A 22,340-nucleotide genomic window follows, 5' to 3' on the forward strand; every position below is an offset into this window, starting at 1 on the left:
GAACACACAGGCAAACTACACAGTCTGTAGTCTATTCAAGTGAAAGAAATGCAGGTTTAGTGGTTTCTGCTCAGGACAACTGGTACCCAGGCTAAATCCCAGGGGTGACGTGCAGGAGGAAAGGGTTTGACGTCCAGCTCAGTTCTGCAAGCCCTCCTGTTCCTCACATCTCCCTCTCCTCATTCCTCAGCGCACCCTCTTCACCAGGGAAGTCCTGCTGTGTATAGACCCCTGAGCTCATCTCTACTCACCCAGCTCCTGAACATTCCCAGCACCAAGGCTACCGTGAAAGGTTCTGCTGTTAGGTTAGATCTGGTATGAACAGAAGCCTGAGTCTCAGCAGACTCAGTGGTCTTTGAACCCGATGTATTGTTCAGCCCTCCCCTCCCACACCTGCACACGCCCCCATCTGCAGGGCAGGTAAGTTCCAACCCCCACCTCCCATAGCTGGCACCTGACTGTGGGGTCTCTATCAGGATCAGCTTCCTCACCGACCTCCCTGCCCAGTCTCATGGTTCTGCAGTCCAGATGCTTCTCCTTGGGCTCAGTTGAAGCCTCGACAGCATATTTGACTGCACTGCTGAAGTCTGCAGCTCTCCAGGCCAGAATTACAAAAGTGAATTACACTATTAAAACTGCATTTCAAGGGAGCCAGGAAAACGCAAGCAATAAATGCTTCTCTTCTGCTGGAGGGCCCACGAATTACCACCCTCCCTCTTTGCAATCATGGAAGATATGAAGCATAATTACAAGTTAATGAAACATTTTTGCATGTGATGTGGGAATTATGAAATTATAGGGCTGAGAGCATATTTGGAGTTAGATTGTTCAGTTGCACGTCACATCACTTGTTTACTAATGCAAGCACTTTTGCTAGCAGCGATGATTTCAACCTTAACGATTAAACCTCGGTGATCTTAGTGCTCTGGGGTAGAGTCCTGTCCACTGTCCAGTCTCAACTTCTTGAGTGATGAAATGTGGTCACAGTAGCAGCCAAATACCTTCCTGGTCCCTGGGTCACAGTTGAGGCATTGTGTTCTTTTTTTAAGATTTTATTTATTCATTTATGCATTTATTTATTGCAAGTGGAGGGGAGGAGCAGAGGGAGAGGCAGAGAGAGAATCTCCAGGAGACTCCACAGTGAGTATGGAGCCTGATGCCGGGCTCGATCTCATAACGCTGAGATCAGGAACTGAGCGGAAATCAAGAGTTGGACATTTAACCAACTGAGCCACCCAGACACCCCTAAAGCATTGTGTTCTTGAAGTCAGCTGTCCCTGTGATGGTCTGCTAGTGAGTGGTCTACCTTCCTGCTGTTGGCAAAAGATGCAACTCCCCTGGCAGACCAGTTTGGAAGTGTGTTCCAGAAACTGTTCGGGCAGCCTGAAGCCTGTTTCTCTAGCCTTTCATTGTTATGTTCCTAATTCCAGGCATCAAATTCCTTTTCTGCTTTAAACACTCAGAGTGGTTCTTGTTTCCTGACAAGAGCTCGGTCTGATATACTTGCTGATATTGATTCATGTAATGCCAACAACAACCCTAGTGTGGGAAGCACTATTATGCCCTATTTACAATCTGAGGAAACTGAGACATAAGGAGGTTAATTAACTTGCCCAAGGTCCTATTAGGGAGTGGCAGAGCCAGGTTTCTGACTCAAACAATCTAGCCCACAGCCCATACTCCAAAGGCTATGCTGTCTCCTCAGTAGGCTACATTAAGGGCCAGGAAGTAATGGTGCCTCACAGGACTTGAATTATTTTTGTGACTTGATATTATTCCATTGGTGACTCAAATTCCCAGAAGAGGCCATCTGGCCCAGTTTGGGTCTCAGGTCTCCCCTCAACCCCTCATTGACAGTTCCATCACTTGTGCAGTGAAATATGGTTGTTCCACCAAGAGAGAGTCTGTTTCCCAAGGACAGGAAAAGAGATGCTGGTCAGACCAAAACAACAGATGCCCAAAACTGATCTGAATCTGGCTATTGCTCAAAAGTACCATGGATAAAAAGAGACCAAAAAAATGCCCAGATGTTAGGTGGAAACTTGGCCGTTGCCCAGTGTGAATAATCCCACATGGATCTTGAGGACGACTCATGAAATGTGAAGACTTTTGTAAATCACATAGGCATTGCCTCAAGGCTGCCATGGAGCAAAGTCAGATATTCTGGAAGGAAAGATGGAAGACAGATGACTCTGAGGGGTGTGATGACCGGGCGCTGGCGTCAGCCCACCTCACACGCATACGCACCCCACAGAGGACTGCCGGGGGGCTCTGGTTGAAGCTCCGCAGAGCTTGCGGTGGCCCTTCACACACTATCACGGTAACTAACTAGACAATGTCCTCGCGCTACAACTGGACAGGCCTTCACGTGCCCTGAAACATCCTGGTCCAAATGAGAAACCTGATGCCCAGATTCCCCACTCGGAATGAATTTCTGAGCACTTGGTGCGTTCCTCCATTACCCGGAGATTTGTCATTTGATTTCAGAGATATGTGTCACGGTGCGCCTGAGTGGTTCCAACACCTCTGCTTTCATATTTTTCAGTTTTTGTTAAAAGATTTTTTTCCCCAGAACTTTAAAAATAAAAAGCCCCTCTTTCTTCCTCTCTTTGTCTCTTCCCCTGCCTCCTTCCCTCCCTCCTCTCTGTCTCTTATATATATAATACTATCTCAGGTAAATTCCTAACTGGCTTATTTTATAATCCCTTGCTCCTAAGACCAAAAGGAAAACTCGGATTTTTAAACCCCAAGACAGGTGCTCTTTGCTGCCTTTCGTAAGATTTCCCCTTGCCCATCATACCCTGGGATTTCCCCACTGAGAGCTTTCCATTGATTGCTCTTCCCTGCTTTCTGCCAAATGTTGATTATGGGGCTGAGAGTTGGTTACAAAAACATATCCCCGAATATCACATTTTCCCAAAGCTCTGCCCTTTTCCCAGCCCAAACTTTATATTTTTGCTTTTCCCTTCAAGGTAAGTAATCTCCCAGCTACAAATTCCTCTGCCTCAGTGGTAGAGACTTCCCTCCCACTCTGGTCATTTCCTAAACTGACCAGAGTAAGAGGGTCTCGGGCATCATTTTCTGAAGCCCGCCTTTCCCACTGATCCAGACCAAAGGACACAGCGTAGAAAGGGGACGAGGATTTGCTCTAGTTGAGGCCAGCCTCCTGCAGCAGTCAGCAAAGCAGCACCTTGTCCCCAGCCGAAAGGATGCTAACGCTTTCTCTTACCTGTGTGGACAAAGTCATTGTACCCACGGAAAGAAGCAGAACTATATTAATTCTTGGGCATTCTTTCTTCTTTTAGAATAGGAAGAACGAATTTCAGAAAGGTTGGGTCTTGCCTGATATGCCTGATATCCAATGAGCAGAAATCAGTGCTGTTTACCATATTAGCTGAGAGAGATAATGTGTAGGGGAATGAAAGGAAGCAAACATTGTCCCTGAAAATGGTGAACAACTAGGTCACCAAGAGTCAAGAGCTTCCCAGAGTCAAGGCTCTTTGAACATCCCAGGGGAATTTTCTAAAGCTTTGCCTAAGTTGCTGAACAACCAACTCCCTGTAGCAAATAATTTACATCACCCAAGAGGACAGTAGGGACCTGCATCAAGACATGGCGAGACAGCTGACTTGCAAATGACAAATGAGCAGCACAGTCACACTGATAGAAGCTGTAAGGATGGTGGCAGCCCCTTGTTAGGTAGCTCCAAAGCCGAGCACGCCCTTCCTGGGATTTCATACTCAGAGCTGCCCCCAGCTTTGCTATGGCAGAAGCTCGATTATTTTGCTTGAAAGTGCCAGTAAGAAGTCTTCCCTGAATTGAGATGCTCTCTTGAGTTTCTTAATTATGCGTGACCTTGAGCCTGGGCACTTCCCTTCTCCAGATCAAACATTAAAAGGAAACGAGAAAATATATTTCCTCTTTTCATATCAGGATCCCCCAAACAATTTTTTCTACCACTTCTTTTTTATTTGTTAATGAAATACACTGAGGTAATGCTAATGTTAAGAAGATATTTGGAGGGACGCCTGGGTGGCTCAGTCGGTTAAGCGTCTGCCTTGGGCTCGGGTCATGATCCCAGGGTCCTGGGATGGAGAGCTCCTCATTGGGTCCCTGCTCAGCGGGGAGTCTGTTCTCCCCCTGCCCCACCCCCCCCGCACGCGCGCACTCCTGCGCTCTCTCGCTCTCTCTCAGATAAATAAATAAAATCTTAAAAAAAAAAAAAGAATGGAGTTTTAAACTCTATTTGGAGAATATTTACTATAAAAGCTCTTCATGACTCCCCCAGAGGTAAGCGTGAGGCCAACTCAGCTGGATTAAATTCCCACTGCAGAGGAGTATAGGGGCATCCAGAAAATTCCAGAAGATGGAGCTTTACCATAAAATTGGGACTAGGATGAGAGGAGTAAGGTATCTATATCAAGTGCAAAAACAAAACAACAAAAACCTCTGTATGACAAATGTGGCTCATAATTAGTTTTTTAATATTGCTTGTCTTTCACCTTTTAGCATTTAAACCTTTAACATGGACAAAATTTTTTCTTTTAACCATTACTTTTGTGTTATTCTTTTTTTCACTGAAAAAGGAATAAATGTATGTGGTTTTTTAAAAAATCCAAAATAGAGCAGAGTTATCTCAGCTCCCCAGACAGCTATCCTTCATCAAGAAGTAAACATTAGTAATAGTTTCTTCTGTGTCCTTGCAGAATTTTTCTTTGTATATACATGCATATTTACATGTGCATATCCCTTTGTATTGTTTACACAAATGAGGACACACACTATATTGCATTTGCTAGTTTTACTTGACCTTGGATCTCAGATTGATGTATCTTGGCATATACAATCTACTTCATTATTTTTTAAAGAGGTGAATAGCTTCCTACTATATAAAAGTGCTATAATTTATTTAACCATTTCCCTGTCGAGAAACATTTTCATAGTTTCTAGATTTTTGTTTTTGTTTTCTATTACAAATAATGTTGCAACCATAATAATTTTTGATAGATTCAGGGCAACCAGAAATCTTTGATTTCCTGGGCAATCTTAATTTAACATAATAAATTATTTTCATATAAAATAAAATAATTTATATAGATTCCAGAAAGTTGTTTGATAAAATTTAACATTTTATTTCGGAGTTATTTTTTTAATTCTCAGAAAAGAAAAAAATTATTTTTGTATTTATTAAGGAGATAATAGAGTCAGGAAAAAGACAAAGATGCCCACTCTCCCCACTGTTCTTTAGCGTTACTCTAGAATTACAAGCCAGTGCAAAAGGAAAATAGAATTAAAATTGGAAATACAGAGGTAAAATTTTCCTTATCTGCAATGATGTATTTTATAACAGGAAAAACACACAGAAAATCAACAGAAAAACTATTAGAAGCAATAAGAACATTCAGTAAGATGACTCTCATACACTCTTGGTGTCTGATAAACTGGGTCAACCCCTGGGGTGGGGAGCAGGCATTGGGGGTGGGATTTGTACCATCTATCAAAACTAAGAGTGCACATAGTCAATGAGCCTGTTAATTTCACTTCCTGAAATGCACCCTTCAAATACACTATCCCCGTGGACTGAGAGACTCATGGCACAGGTATAATAGGGACATGGACATTTCATTAGAGCATTTTTTACAATAGCAAAATTGTAAGATTTTGGCCAGAAACAACTTGCTTTTCAAGAAGGTGCCTGAACATGTATGAGGTGGTATATGATATAAGCATAAAATATTTGCAAAGAATAGCAAACAAATCGGTCTCAGTGAATATCTCTAAGGAACAAAACCTAGAAAGAATAAGAAGGAGCTTTATTTTTCATCACATGCCCTTTGTACCGTTGGAATTTGCCCTGTGCCCCCAAAATGCACACCTTTAAATGATTTACTTTTTGTACTATTTGTAAGGCTTTTCTAGTAGATACATTTATTTTCCTGAAATCCTTGATCAAAACCAGAGATGGACTCCCAGTTCAAATAGATGGACGGCCTTGGTTCAGTTAAGAAAATCTATTCATTGGCATGAGGGGGAGGGAAACACACTTTAGTTTTTTAGTGTTTTGTTGTCATTGTTGGAGTTGCACTTGTTATGTTTTAATTTTTTTATGGGTATATAACTGAGGGTTTTAGTCTTGATAGCTTTGAAATGGTAAGACTGTATCTCAACTCATCAAGTGACTTGACAGGTCAGTATTCTTCAAGCCCCGTGTCCAGGTACCAATTCACCTCACTGAACATGCTGAACTCTGCTGGCACATAACCCAGGACCAATCTAGCTCTCCTGAAGGCCTTCAGGGACCCAGCCAAATGGAGGGACACAACCCAGAGAACTTAGTCCAGACCAGGCCAGCAAGAGGGGGAGAGGGTAGCTCATCAGACAGCGGGCATGCTTGCTCTCTCTGGCTCCTCAGTTCACAGGGAGGGCGCGGTTCCAATGGAAACTCCTCTTCATTTGCGCTCCTCCTCTGAAGTAGGGAGAGGTGCTTGGGCAATTCTAGTGGGCAAGAGGAGGCAAAGATTTAAGGACATGTGGTGTTATCAACAGAAAACTATACGTTTAATGACAATAACATTAACATTACCCAAGGCTAAACTATATTGATCAGTTCCCAAACCCTAGTCCACCAAGAGAAGCTGGGTTGCCCCTGAATCACTGGGGAGCACCTTGAAATGGAAAAATTCCCAGGCCACACCAGGTAGAGATTCGGCTTCACTGGGTCTGGGGTGAGACCGGGGAATCTGTATTTTTAGGACACTCCCCAGATAATTCTGATGGGCAGCCAGGCTTGGCAAACACAGGTATAAATTACTCAGGGACCCCCAAATTACTGTGAATCATATAACAGTCTAATAAATTTTGATATGACCCTTTGGGGGAAAAAAGTCCCAAGACAAATTGTTTTTGTGGAAGAATTAAAGTAGTCCTCAAGAGTGAGTAAATTAATCCCAGTAAACACATTATAGTTACTGCATTAAGTAAAAATTTTGTCTGCCTAATCAATAATGAAATAAGCAGAGAGAGGATATTTTAAAGCCTGTAGGAGATATAATTCAAACACTAGCCTAGGTCTGATAAATATTTTACAAACAATCAATTTTATTTCATTCTACTTGAGAAATGAGTAAGGGCCCACGTTCCTGTTTGGCAACGTCAGGTTTTTAAAATTGAATCGGAAGCATACAGAGTTAGTTAAACTAATGCGAATTTCTCCCTTAAGGTTTCATAACTAAATAACACCTGGGCACTCTCTCTCCTCAGGTTAGGCCACTTCGGGTGGTCTTTTGGCTCTGGCTCTGGCTCTGCCTCTGAACTGAGGTTCTGCGAGCCATCTTTTTCTGGAGTAGTGGTCCAGAGAAACGTCCCTGCCCTCCAGAAAAGGCCAGCTCTGTGGATCTCTGGTGCTGGCAGGACCCGGTCCTGGTCCTCCTTGACTTCCTCCTTGTGAGAATCCTGCAAAACCTCAGGTTCTTTTCATTCGTCCACTGACTGGACCACAACAAAATGCGTCTGCTAACAGTGAGTGAGTTTGTGAATAGACACCCCGGGGTGGGGGTGGGGAGCTGAAAGTGGGTCTGTTTTGGTTTTTCTTCCTCATCCTAATGAGTAAGATGTTTTGTGAAGGATAAAATCAAGCCAGCCTAGAAGGCCTTCAGGGTTTGATAAACATATGGAGAGATTCTCTCAACTACAAACAAGGAATAGAAACTGAAAATTAGGTGTTTTCCGTCTCAGAAAGTTGCAGGACAGGGCAGTTCAACTTCATGGGAAAATGTACTAGAGAAACTGGTTGTCAGAGTTACAGCTGAGATTTTTCTTCTGTGGGAAGCCATCACTTTCAAAGAACGTTTCCCCCCATTTCCCAGACTCACTGCACTGCAGGCCGCCTACTTTGGGTGATTATTTGGTGTCAAGACCAGCAAGAACCTCCGCCGGTTTTAACTGGGATGCCACTGCCGGCCTCTAGAGGTCGCACTTCGTATAAGAACTGGGGCTGTGGGGGGGGGGGGGGGGGGGAAGAGTTGGCGATCAAAGCTTCACCCCCCAGGCGCCAAGAGTAAGCCCCCTGAAAGTCACCCTTTTGGAGTGTCCCCAGAAGAGAGAAAATTAAGGTACAGGAAATTTGAAAGCCTTGTGCTTTATTTCAAAACAAAACTGGAAGGCGAAGACAACGGCGCAGGGGTGTGTCCCGCCACTGCCCCCCGCCCAGCCCCCCAGTGCAGACTGTCCACTGCTGGCTAGGCCCCTGTTGCCTGAAGAGAGTGTCCTTCGTTTTGGGGGTGGGAAGAGAAGGGTCTCTACGCACAAGGTTTAAAGAACAGGGTGAGGAGACTCAGTCTCTGAGTGGAGCCACAGGAGGGCAGTGACTGGAAAAACCGAGCAGCTTTCAGATCCACCCTATCGCCAACCAGGAACCGGTTGGGCCTGAAGGTTAGGACCCCCTGCTCAGCACCCTTGCACCTAAGAGGAGAGAGGCAACCAGCCAGGGGTGGGAAGCGCTGAATCAGCGTCTCAGGACCAATATCTTTATTATTAGCGTCTTGGCCCTCAATTGTCCCTCCTCTGGGGGTGGGGAGGTTGTGGTGTGTCTTGAGGAGAAAAGGGTAGCCATAGGTTACTAATGCTTTCCTCATATTTCTGTATTTATACTACACAGGAATACATGACTGAATAAATTGGATACAAAGGAAGCACGCTTCTTTGAGAATTATATGAGAATTCATGTGTGAGAATTCCATGAAAATTCAGAGCCTTGGCTCTTTATTAAGCAAAAAAATATTACTTCAAAGAAACATATATCTACCTTTCACATATACAGGTTTTCCCTGCAGTTATTGCAAGCAAAATACTCACTCTGACCTCCAAGGGTTTTATTTTAGATGAGATGACAAAATATCCACCTAGTAATTTAAGATCAATATGAGGCAGAACGTAATCAGAACCTAACTGGTGCAGATGTGAATGAAAATCAGGACAGTGATCTAAAGAAGGAAAACATCCGTAGGAGCTGAAGTTTCCGTTCCAATAAAAGGTTTCATAGAGAAGAAGTGGGACTTGAGTTGAACTCTGAAAATAATTTGGTTAAGTGTATATGGGAGTGGAAAGAATGGAAGTTTATTGGAGAAGTAACTGCAAAAGAACGGAGGGCATAGTATGGAGGTTCCCTAAAAAATTAAAAATAGGGGCACCTGGGTGGCGCAGTCAGTTAAGCGTACAACTCTTGGTTTTGGCTCAGGTCACGATGTCAGGGTCGTGAGATCGAGCTCCGCGTGGGCTCCGCGCTCAGCGGGGAGACTGCTTAAGATTCGCTCTCTCCCTCTGCCCCTCCCTCCCTAAAATAAATAAATAAATCTTAAAAAAATTAAAAATAGAACTACCATATGATCCAACAATTCTACTTCTGGGTATTTGGATGGAGAACATGAAATCACTAATTCTAAAAAATATCAGTGCTCTCATGTTCACTGCAGCATTATTTACAGTAGCCAAGATATGGAAGCAACCTAAGTGTCCATCAACGGATGAATGGATAAAGAAAGTGTGGTATATATAAATATATATAATATATATGTATATGTATACATATAATGGAATATTATTCAACCATAAAAAGAGTGAAATCTTGCCGTTTGCAACAACATGGACCTCAAGGGCATTGTGCTAATGAAAGAAGTGAAACAGAGAAAGACAATTACTGAATGATCTCACTTAACATGTGGAATCTTAAAAAAAAACAATTGAGCTCATAGATTTGTAGTTGCTAGAAGTGGGAGGTTGTGGGTGAGCCAAGTGGGTGAAGGGAACCAAAATGCACAAGCTTCAACTTGTAAAATAAATGCACAGCATGGTGACTATAGTTAGTACTGTATTAAATAATTGAAAATTGCTAAAAGATTAGATCGTGTAAGTTCTCGTCACAAGAAAAAAAGTTCTGTAACTATGTATGGTGACAGACGTTAACTAGACATTATGGCAATCATTTTGCAATATATACAAATATCGAATCATGTTGCACATCTGAAATTAACAATGCTGTATTGTCAATTGTACCTCAATTTAAAAAGAAAGTACAGAGAGCAGGATGAGAGGGGCTATGTGCCGGACAGCAAAATAGATGTCTGCCTGTTACTCTCCACGGTCTGTGTCAATGACAGGAATATCCCCCAAGTTACCCACTCGCTCTACTCAATCATTTAACTTAATCTCCCTCACTTAATTTTTTTTAATTTTTAAACTTAAATTCAGTTTAATTAACATATATGTATCCTTAGTTTCAGAGGTAGAATTTAGTGATTCATCAGTTGCACATAACACCCAGTTCTCATTATATCACGTGCCCTCCTTAATGCCCATCACCCAGTTACCCCACCCCCCCACCCCCCTCCCCTCCAGCAACCCTCAGTTTCCAGAGTTGAGAGTCTCCCTCTCTGTCTTCGTCTTATTCTTCCTTCCCTTCCCCTATGTTCATGTTTTGTTTCTTAAATTCCACATATGAGTAAAATCATATGGTATTTGTCTTTCTCGGGCTGACTTATTTCACTTAGCATAATACCCTCTAGTTCCATCCACGTCGTTGCAAATGACAAGACTTCCTTCTTTTTGATGGCCGAGTATTATTCCATTCTATTTATATACCACATCTTCTTTATCCATTCCTCTGTTGATGAACATCTGGGCTCTTTCCATAGTTTGGCTATTGTGGACATTGCTGCTATAAAAATTCGGGTACAGGTGCTCCTTCGAATCACTATGTTTGTATACTTTGGATAAATGCCTAGTAGTGCAATTGCTGGGTCATAGGGTAGCTCTATTTTTAACTTTTCGAGACCCTCCATACTGTTTTCCAAAGTGGCTGCACCAGCTTGCATTCCCACCAACAGTGTAGGAGGGTTCCCCTTTCTCTGCATCCCCGCCAACATCTGTCGTTTCCTGACTTGTTAATTTTAGCCATTCTGACTGGTGTGAGGTGGTATCTCGTTGTGGTTTTGATTTGTATTTCCCTGATGCCAAGTGATGTGGAGCATTTTTTCATGTGTCTGTTGGCCATTTGCATGTCTTTGGAGAAGTGTCTGTTCAGGTCTTCTGCTCATTTCTTGACTGGATTATTTGTTCTTTGGGTGTTGAGTTTAATAACTTCTTCATAGACTATCCCTTTATCTGATAAGACATTTGCAAATACCTTCTCCCATTCTGTAGGCTACCTTTTAGTTTTGTCAACTGTTTCCTTTGCTGTGCAAAAGCTTTTTATGTGGATGAAGTCCCAATAGTTCATTTTTGCTTTTGTTTCCCTCGCCTGTGGTGATGTGTCTAGCAAGAAGTTGCTGCGGTCGAGGTCAAAAACTGTGTTCTCCAATAGTATTTTGATGGATTCCTGTCTCACATTTAGGTCTTTCGTCCATTTTGAGTTTGTTTTTGAGTATGGTGTAAGAAAATGGTCCAGTTTCATTCACATGTGGCTGTCCAGTTTTCTCAACACCATTTGTTGAAGAGACTGTCTTTTTTCCATTGGATATTCTTTCCTGCTTTGTAGAAGATTAATTGACCACCTCACTTAATCATAATCCCCCAAATTGCCAGCCCCTTAATCACTTAACTTAATCCCCCAATTCCCACCCCATGTCCTTAACATATTCGTGTATAACCCTTTTACATCCTCGAAAAAAGCCCCATGAACCAAGAATAGAAGACCTCGAGGTGATCCATAACTCATCCAAAGTTATAGGACTCCAACTGACATTGGCTGAATCCAGAGCATATACCACTAACTTCTACACAATTATATACATCAGCGTTTAGGTGATGGGCAGCACCAAGCTGCATAAAGCTCTCACATATGTGTTCTTGGCCTGCACGGTGTTTAGAAAAGCAAAGTGATCAGAAAGGTAGGCTGGCTGCCCAACCAGCTTAATTTCTATTCTCCTACCTTCCTAGGTTTCACATATTTATGAGACCCAGCCAGGCAACTGTGCTTGAGATCCTGGGCTGACGCTGAGGCAGGAGAAGGGGGAATGGAAAAAAAGCCTGTTCTTGAGACTCTTCTAAAAGAAGACTTTGCAAACAAAGACAAAAGAAAGGAAAGAGTTAAATATGACAGACAACTCTATAGGGTTTTTCAAAGGGTGTTCTCTACCATCAGAATCCCCTGGGGAACTTGTTAAAAATACAGAGCCCTGGGCCTAGGGAGCACCTACTAAGACTTGGAGATGGCCAAGGAGTCTAAATTTCTAACAGGCTCCCAGGGGGATTCTGATATACACTGTAATTTGAGAACTATTGAATTATCTTTTAATAGCTTTTCATATATCCTAGAAAAACCTTTAATCGCTTAACTTTCCTTTCTCTGACCACGCTTTTTATCTGTGAGCTTTGGAGTTCGCAAACTGAAGTCAGTCCCACGTAATCATTTTCTCACACTGACCAAAGGTCAGGGTTTTGAACCACAGACATATTTGAGGGCCACAGGCAGTCACTCAACCTCCTCCTGCTCATCCCCTGGGAAAGGTGAGTGAGAGAAATCCCTCCAAAGCCTCTGGGCAGTGAGGGGTGCCCATTCCCTTGCCCCTGGCCTTGGAAAAAAACTTACATTTCCATACATTTCCTTTAAAGCGCAGTATGCCTGGAATAACCTTCCCTGCCTGCCACACTCATAAACTCCTATTCATCCTTTAAGGCCCAGCTCAGAAGTAGTGACTCGCAAAATAATCATCATAAATCAGGTTTCCGCCTTCTATTCTGTCTTACCTTGCTGTAATTTCCCTTTATGGCACTCATCAAAGTCTGTAATGATGGATTTTGTGTTTATTTTATGAGCATCTATACATCCTATTTGACTGAAAGTTGCATGAGGGCAGAGACCATTTGCTTTGCCCATACTGATATTCATAGCCTATTACCATGCCTGGCACAGAGGAGGTCCTCCATTAATATTATTGAATGAATGAATGGGTTTACATTTATTGAGTACTTTCGGTGTTGCCAGGCACTGGCCTGTTTTAATCTTCCCAGCAACCTTCTGAGGTATTATTACCCCTTTTGCATAGATAAGGAAGTTGAGGTTTAATGAGGTCTTGAGAATCGGTCAGAGTCACACAGCTAATAAGTGGGAACACTTGGATTCAAATCTGAGTTTGTCTATGTCTAGAATGCAGCTCGCAGCCACAATACCATACATTTCCTCTTTGAGATGGTCAACCCCCCTGTTACGTTCCATTCTAATACTAATACTAGCATTAGTGGTTTCCTCCATTGTTTTTCTCATGGCACTTCAGCTATTCCTCAGTTAGCACACTTGTCACATTGCCTCATCAGGATGTAAATATGCGCCCGTGAGTTCCGTGAGTGCATGGCCCATACCTTATTCAACCAGCAGGCATATTCTAACCACCCAGGCCATACCCCAGTGCAGTTACAATACTGCACAATAAGTGCCCAATTAACTCAGCATCACTGTCACCTCACGGTGAAGAAAAGAGAAGCCATTACATAGGCAGACAGATTAACCACAGGAACAAAGAGAGAGCTCAGAGGCAGAGCAAACATATATGCAAACTTGACATATGAGATGCGGGGCAAGGGGAGAAGGGGGGTGACAGCACACTTGGTTACATCGGGAAGAGGAAGGAAGGTAGACCCCATCATACACCAGGCGCAAGAACTAATTCTTAATGGACCAAAGACTTCCATGTGAAAAACAAAACTTTCAAACCTATAAGATGATGGATAATTGCAATGGTGATCGGGAAAATTAAGACTATGATAAGATAATCATTTTAAAGCCTCTAAATTGGCACAAAATCAGAAAACTGATAATACTCAGTGTTGGTGAAGATGTGGATCACTAGGAACTCCTAATACACTGCTGGTAGGTATATATATTAGGCAAGTCATTTTAGGGAAAATTTTGGCAATATCTAATAGATTACATCATACTAGAGCACAGTCTATGTAGTAAAAAATGAATAAGCTGGTGCAGCTGCTGTGGAAAATAGTCTAACAGTTCCTCAAAACATGGAATTACCATATGATCCAGCAACTCCAGTTTTGGATATGTACCCAAAAGAAATGAAAGCAGGGACTCGAAGAGATATTTGTATACCTGTGTTCATAGCAGCATTATTCACAAGAGCCAAAAGGTGGAAGCAGTCCAAGCGTCCATCAGTGGATGAATAGATAAACAAAATGTGCTGTGTATATACGTCTCCGTGAACACTAGTCAGCTTTAAAAAGGAAGAAAATTCTGACACATGCCACAAGGTGGATGAACTTTGAAAACATCGTGCTAAATAAAATAAACCAGTCAAAAAAGGACGAATATTGTGATTCCACTTATATGAGGCATCTGGAGTAGTCAAATCCCTAGAGACAGAAAGTAGAAGGGAGGTTGCCAGGGGCTGGGGGCAGAAAGGACAGGGGGTGTTCAATAGGAGCAGCGTTTCAGCGGGGACAGGTGGAAAGTTCTGGAGATGGAAGGGGGGATTGTTGCACAACAGCATAAATGTGCTTAATGCAATGAAACTCTACACGTAACAGTCGTTTAAGGGTAAATTTTATGTTATGTAAATTTTACTGCAATAAAAAAAAGCGAATGAGCAATGTATCTACTCATTCTCCCATGGGTGCACATTTAGGATATTTCCAGTTTTGTTTGTTCATTCGTTTTTGTTGCTATTGCTGACAATGTGACTAGGACATTCTTTTACAAGTCTCTACTCTTTCACATGTGCAAGAAAATATGTAAAGAATATCCCTGAAGATGAAATTGCTGGGTCCACTTTATTATACCACATTGTTTTCCAAAGCAGTTGCACTTTTTGACGTAATTTACATCATAAAAATAATTTGTAAAAGATGTTCAGGATATGTTAAATAACAATCAGAAGGAGCTAGGTGAATCTTACCCAACTATCTAGAAGTATACTGCCTAGAAAAGGGGGCTCCAACCAGACTATCCGTGCCATCTTTTACTCCTTTGCTGGGCATCCCTTTTAAGACCATTGGCTAATTGACACCAGTTGATGGTGGACCACCAGGATGGCAAGAGGTCTGGAAACTTTGAAGGGGAGGAAAGGCTGAATGAGAGGAGTGGAAAGCGCTCATGGGCTTTTTGGAGAGTCTAATTCAGAAGCAGAGCTACTGCTCTTTGCTTGGCTAATGCACTGTTTTCTTCTCTCTGGGAAATTCATCCTTTTTGATTAAGTGAGTTACCTCAGCAGGAACCAGATCCACAGAATCAGCCCAGAAAAGGAAAAGAGCAAGTTAGGGGACGCACGAATCCTAACGCCAACTACCAGAAAAGCTGTCTTACAGACCTGGTTTCACTCTGGGAAGTTCCAGAGAGCAGGTCCGGTGGTCAGAGGCCACAGGGGAACTTCTAAATGAACCGAGCTGGGCAGGCACCTACCAAATAGGCTGCCCGTGAGGCCCTGGGCACGTCCAACCATCCAGATGGTCAGACTCTAGAACTAACAGCTGGGGAAGCCAAAGAAGACGACAGTGCGTCCTCCCCGACTCTGTGATCATGCTTCAAGTGCATCCAAAAGGCAGGTATCCCCCCGGCCATAGTGGCACTTGGTCTTAGGTCCACTCAGTCAACATTTGAGTTGGGTTTTCCGTCTAATTATTCCATTACCCGTTCTGATCTTACCATGAGCCAGATTAGCCCTTTTAATGTAATTTGTGGTCGCTGGAGAATTAAAACTGCTGCCCAGGCTTAGGTTTTACTATTTATAAAGTAAGCCATGCATTCCACTAATAAAAAGTGCCTTACAGCAGATGCATCTAGTTTTTTTCTATATCCCAGAGAGGTCATCGTTTACTACCTCTCCTATAAACAGTCTACCATCTTTTCAAGATTTTCTCCCACAGGCACTTTAAAGCATCTTCAAATTCTGCACACAGAAGTGTTTCGATTACCTTTGATGGAATCCCACAGGATACTGAACTTAAAGACTTATATAAACAGCCACAAGCAGTTCTCCTTTGATACTGTGCAATGCCACCACGAAGAAGGGCCCACAAATAAGTCAGAGGATTTCATGTCACTTTTAAACCACTGAATGGAGGAACACCTGGGGGGTTCAGTCGGTTAAGCGTCTGCCTTCGGCTCAGGTCATGATCCCGGGGTCGAGCCCCGCATCGGGCTCCTGGCTCAGCGGGGAGCCTGCTTCTCCCTCTCCCTCCGCCTCTCCCCCTGCTCATGCTCTCTCTCTGTATCTCTGTGTCTCAAATGAATAAATTTAAAAAAAAATCTCTAAAAAAAAAAAAAAACCACTGAATGTAGAGTAAAGGCTGCTGAAAGATTTTGATCAATACCGACTCCACCCTGAACACCATGAGAAATGTGAGACATGATGCCGATGCCTGTTCCAGAGTCTGGCAATTTCTTTGCTAAGCAGTCATTAAATCAGTGAAAATGACACCAGATTATGTGAGTTGCTCAAACCGTTTTAGCAGCAGTCCTGGAACCAAAACCCCATGAATACATTCGAAAAGTCTGCAATTGGCAAATGTTTAAATGTCAGGTCCATGCTAATTTATTTTGCAAACTACTCCAGGGAAGCCAGATATCAGCCCAAGCCTTCCCTGCTGGTAGGAGAAAGATTTCCAAAAGTCCTCCCTTGCTGATGTCAGAGCCCAGTGGGCTCTCTTTGTTCCTTCCCTGGCACCATTTGTTGTCCCTGTGAAATTTTCTGCTCCTGCTGCCGGTATGGGCGTGTCAAATCGGGTTCAACCCTTGAGTGTGTGCTGAGTCCGAGCAGGTGCAGCAATGAAGTAACGTCTTTGTAGCCATATTTGCATCTTTCATCTGCTGAGCAAGCTGGCTCAGGTGTGCTTCCTCCTTTCATCTGCCATTGGTTTGCTCAGCCCAAGACCGGTTGTCTGCCCAGCAGGACCTGAACCAGTGGTTTCATCCTTGCCATTTGATGAATTACTGACAGCATGTTGGAAGCTGTCCTTTCATTCTTAAGAGGCAACTTTTCTCTGTTGTGGAATCACTTCTCCCTGCAGAGCCGAAGATTTGGGGCACCCCCGAGACTTGGCCCTGAGCCCATGACTGGAGACCGTCATAAAAGGGAGACAGTCGTGGGTTTGGCCGTAGGAGCGTGTCTCCACCTTTCTCCTCACCCGGAGTGGACGCACAGGGAAGAAGCACAGGCCTCCTCCCGCAGAGACCCAGTAAGGGCAAGAAGAAGCTGACTCAGAGTCACAAGGGACTTCGCGATGAAAAGTGAGAACTTCAGCAACTCGTGCTTTCTAAGTGGGCATTACCAAATACTGACCGACTTTTTAATGTTAATAGTGATTATGAATTAGGGGCTGGCTCACAGACAGACGTGGGCTGTGGCTGCTGCCAATGAGGGAAAATCAAAGCCGTCTATTAGAGACCTCCAGGTCTCCTAGACGCCAGTGAGGTTTGCTTTTAACACGCCAAACTGCTCTGTGACCTCACAACCGAAATGTTTGGGCCAAGGGCTGGGATCCGCCAGGCTGGTCTGGAGGTGGTGCTGAGAGAAGGCAGAGGGATATAGTCAGAGGTGAGAGGTGGAAAGAACTAGATGCCCAATATCCAGAATGCTTTCATACACCAGCACAGTGCTGAGGACGTGCCCTAGAGAGGGTCTGGCAGAGGTGATAATGACAAGGCATTGACAGAGTTAGAGGGGAAGGCAGTTGCATTGACATTCTCAAAAATAATTTTTGGGGGGCTCTTGGGGGCTCAGTCGGTTAAGCGTCCGAGGAGGCTGGATTTCGGCTCAGGTCATAATCTCAGGGTGGTGAGACTGAGCTCTACATTGGGCTCCGTGCTGGGCATGGAGCCTGCTTAAGATTCTCCCTCTCTCTCTCTCTCTCTCTCCACCCCCCTGCTCGTCCCCACCCCTCTCTCTCCTTCTCCCTCTCTCTAAATAATAATAATAATAATTTTAACAAAAACCAAAAATGTATTTCTGGAGCCCAAAGTGGAAAGGACTAGATTCTTCCCAAAACAAAAATGGGAGTGGGTAGATGGAGGAGGCGAAGGGCTTTCAAAAGCAGTTCTAGTCTGGTATGAGCCAGTTCTATAAGAAGATGAAAGAGGTCCCCAGTCATCATGAGGGGATGGAGCTGGGGCACTGCACTGGGCAGGCTGGTGAGGACTGGTCCTGAAGGGCCGGTTTCCTCCCCAGGAAACTGTGCAGCCCCTGGCTGCAGAAAGCCAGGCAGCCAGTTGCCATGGAGGCTTCTGGACATTGTGACATGTGGACACTCAGCTCCATTTGCCTGGCAATTTCTGGCACTCTCCCCACCCCACCTTCACCAAGCTATTATCAAGAGAAAGGAAAGATATGTTTAATGATCCTAGGGAAGGTTTCCCCTTTCTCTGGAATGAGCCAAATCTTCTTTTCTCCTGGAGTAAAGAAACAGAAAAAACAAGTTGAGTCATCAGAGAAAATTATAATCTGATAGGAAATGTAGCTGAAACTTTAGCGACTAAAGAGAATAGGGTGAGAGACACACGGGAGCCACTGGAGGAGGAGGCCATGAGGGGAAATCAGGTAACCCACGTATGCAGACACTGAACTTGGCCACCACCCGCTTTGAACCTGGAAGTTAGCAGCAAAGCAAGAACTGGGGCTGTTGCCAGGGAAGGGGGTGCTGTAACCATCCCTATTCCAAACCGCCGGGGTGTCTGGTGAGCTCAAGAGCCGGCTCTCCCCACACAGTCCTACTGACAGGCTGTACCCCTTCCCTCCCTGCTTTTACTACTGCGCGTCTTCTCCGGGGCCCCTGCCGCCCGCCCCACTGCTAATCCGGCTCTCCCCTCAGCTTCGGGACCTGCTCTCTGAGCCCGGGATTAAATAATTACCGGGCACGCTCGGCACTTTACCATGTGCCAGACACGGCTCTGAGTGCTTTTGCGTGTCTTAACCCCTTTAGTCCTCGTGACAACCCTGGGAAGTAGGTATTATTTTAGCCCCATGTCACAGAAAGAAAGACTAGGGCACAGGGTGGTGGAGTGACTTGCCCAAGTTCACACAGCCAGTGAGCGGCAGAGCTAGGATTTGAGCCCTGGAGGCCTGACATGGACATCCATGCTCTCAGCCATTATCCTGCCTCACAACACCAGCCCGTCCTAGGATGCCAGGTGTTAGGTTGTGCAAGTTCATTTTGAGGCCCTATTGGTTTAGCCAGTGAGGCCTCCTAACAAGCACACTTGGCCCTGCCTGATCCCTGAGCCCATCTCAACCAAGGCAGTTGATGGCTGCGATCCTGGCATCCTGCCCGGCTCTTACCAGGCCCTTCCCATGCGGCCTGCTGCTAACTGTCTATCGCCAGCTACTGACTATGGTCCTGCTGAACGCAAACCCCTCATCTGGGACCCCTCCACTGTACCCTGGCTGGCTTTGTGTCCATCTCTAGCTGGAAGCCCCAGATACAGCGCACCTGTCACAGGGCTAGACCCTCTTAACCATGAGAAGGCCCAGGGTCACCACTTTTCCCCACACTGGATTGCTCACTCCTCATCCTTCCACCAGCTGCCCCCCACTCCCCACAAGCCCCCGCTTCTGCGCTGAGCCCACCTAAATTGTGAGGGGCTTCAACCTTCAGTGAGGGCAGGCACTGTCTTTTAAAAACAAATGGACAAAAAAAAACAAATGGATAGGTGAAATGTATCCAAGGGGAACACTTCTTCCTAAAGGCCACATGAATGGAGCGCAGTCAAATCTCTGACCTCGGAGAGTCATTCAAGGAATCCTCTGGATCCTCTCTCCATGTGACCTCCATGTTTACCGTCCTCTAAGCAAACTTAGACGGGGTCGGTGGTGAGACAGAGTCCACAGCAGTGTGACCCAGGGAAAGACACCTGGGGAGTGTGGCCTGGGGCTGCGTGGAGTGAAGCAGTGAGGGGAGGAAGGAGGAACTGCGAGGAGTGCCATCCCTGCCACATGGCCCTGAGGCTTATCCTCTCTGGAGGTGGCCTAAGGCATCCAGCAAACACTCTGGGATGGAGGTGATAAATAACATTGCTATTTTCTTGCTTGGCTTTAGCTTTCATTCCCAGGAACATAATCTCAATTTAGAGTTTCCACAAAAGTTTTGCCAGTATTGCCAGTTCTGCTGTCCAGGGCTTTTCCAAGAATGCAGTCCGCTTCTGGCCACTGAGGCAGACCATCAGGCTGCTTCCAGACAGCTAAGGAACACATGCCTGTCTTAATTAGTAATACTACTTTAAGGATCCTAGACACAAGATCAGCATTCTCTGAAACATGTCCTAGCTACAAAGAATTATGAGGACAAAAAAAAGTGTGGGAAAGGCTACATACGATGAGCCCCCCTTGCTGCAGATCCCAGCAGCCTCTTACATGTTGAGGCCGCTGGGAAGTTGTGCCGCCAAGAAGCCTGTGTCGTTTCATTTAACGCTGTATTTCCCAGGACTGGGAGCGGGAGCGATTGGAGAGTGATGACTTCATGGGTCAAGGGTTTCTTTGAGGGGTGATGGAAAAGTTCTGGAATCAGTAGTGATATTTGTACAACATTGTGCATGTACTAGATGCCACTGAACGGAACTCTTTAATACGGCTAAAACAGCAAATTTGCTCCTATATGTGTTATACTACAGAGAGACAGAGAGAAGGAGGGAGGGAGGGTATACCTCCTGATGGGGGTGCAACAGGAAGTGGGCAGCACTTCCTATGAGGTAGTCTTGCCAAAAAGATCCAACTCGAATATGCCTCAAGGGCTACCAGTTTGTAGGCAAAACAGGGAAAAGAGGAATATTGAATAACTCCCTGCAGAGGCATTCAGCAAAATAGAAAATGGGGGATTTCTAAGGAATAAATCATCAGCTTTCTTTAACAAAGAAAAGATAAGGGGAAAAAAAGACAGAGGGTGAACAGTCACAGTTTAAAAGATTTATAAGACCTATCAGCCGAATGCAGTGTGTGAACCGTGTTTAGATCCTGATTTAAACAAATCAACCAATTTTTTTAAAGATTTATTTTAAAAAAAGATTTCTTTATTATTTATTTATTTATTTAATCATGAGAGACAGAGAGACAGAGGTAGAGGGAGAAGCAGGCTCCCCTCTGAGCAGGGAACCTGATGCGGGGCTCGATCTCAGGACCCTGGGATCATGACCTGAGCCAAAGGCAGACGCTTAACCGACTGAGCCACCCAGGCACCCTCAACTAATTTTTTAAAGTATTAATGTGACAACCAGGGAAATTTGATTACTGACTGGATTTTTTTATGGTATTAAGGAATTATTGTTCAATTTGTAGGTGTGGTATGGCATTATGATGAGGCAAAAAAGAAAGATTTTATTTTTGGAAATACATACTGAAGCATTCACGGATGAAAAGATATGTTGGGGATTTGTCGTAAAGTAATTCTGTATAAGGAAGGGGCGGAGGGGCGCCTGGGTGGCTCAGTCAGTTAAATGTCCGACTCCTGGTTTCGGCTCAGGTCATGATCTCAGGATCATGAGATCGACCCCCACGTGGGGCTCCGCGCTCAGTGGGGAGTCTGCTTAATACTCTCTCCCTCTCCTTCTGCCCCTCCCTTCCAAGCTCTCTCTCTCTCTCTTTCTGTCAAATAAATAAATCTTAAAAAAAAAAAAAAAAGGAAGGGGAGGAAAACAGATGACAGTTTAGAAGAAACAAGACTAGCCATGAATTGATAATTGCTGGAAGCTGGGTGTTCTAATTTTGTATTAAGTTTGAAAATGTCCAAGTATTTTAAAAATACACTGCTGAGCAACAAATGAAAAGAAGAACCTAAGTCTTGGACATGGGGTAGTTTTCTAATAACCAAATCTCTGGTAGATGTAGGATGTTAAAATTAGACCCAGAAATTTTTAAATCAGGATTTTTATATTTGCTTTCCATCCTTCCTGCCATATTTGGAAAAGAAAATACCATTCTCGGGCGCCTGGGTAGCTCAGATGGTTAAGCGTCTGCCTTCGGCTCAGGTCATGATCCCAGAGTCCTGGGATCGAGTCCCGCATCGGGCTCCCTGCTCCTTGGGAGCCTGCTTCTCCCTCTGCCTCTCTCTCTCTCTCTCTCTCTCTGTCTCTCATGAATAAATAAAAATAAAATCTTTAAAAGAAAAAAGAAAATACCATTCTCATAAAGCAGGGTAGAGTCAAGGAAAGCAAAAATAAAAGCATTTAAGTGTTTGCTGTGTGCATGTATTAATTTCTTGTTCACAGTCTTCTAATAGCTTCCCATCTCACTCAGAGTAAAATACAAATTCTTCACCATGGTCTGTGATGGGTCCAGTATGACTTGGCACCTGATACCCTTCTCTGCACTGGCCTCCCCGCTATTTTTTGAAAAAAGTTGGTGCTCTCCTACCTCAGG

The sequence above is a fragment of the Callorhinus ursinus genome, unplaced genomic scaffold (assembly GCF_003265705.2).
Source record: "Callorhinus ursinus isolate GAN/ISIS: 27379988/994484 unplaced genomic scaffold, GSC_fseal_2.0 scaffold12, whole genome shotgun sequence".
Classification (NCBI taxonomy): domain Eukaryota; kingdom Metazoa; phylum Chordata; class Mammalia; order Carnivora; family Otariidae; genus Callorhinus; species Callorhinus ursinus.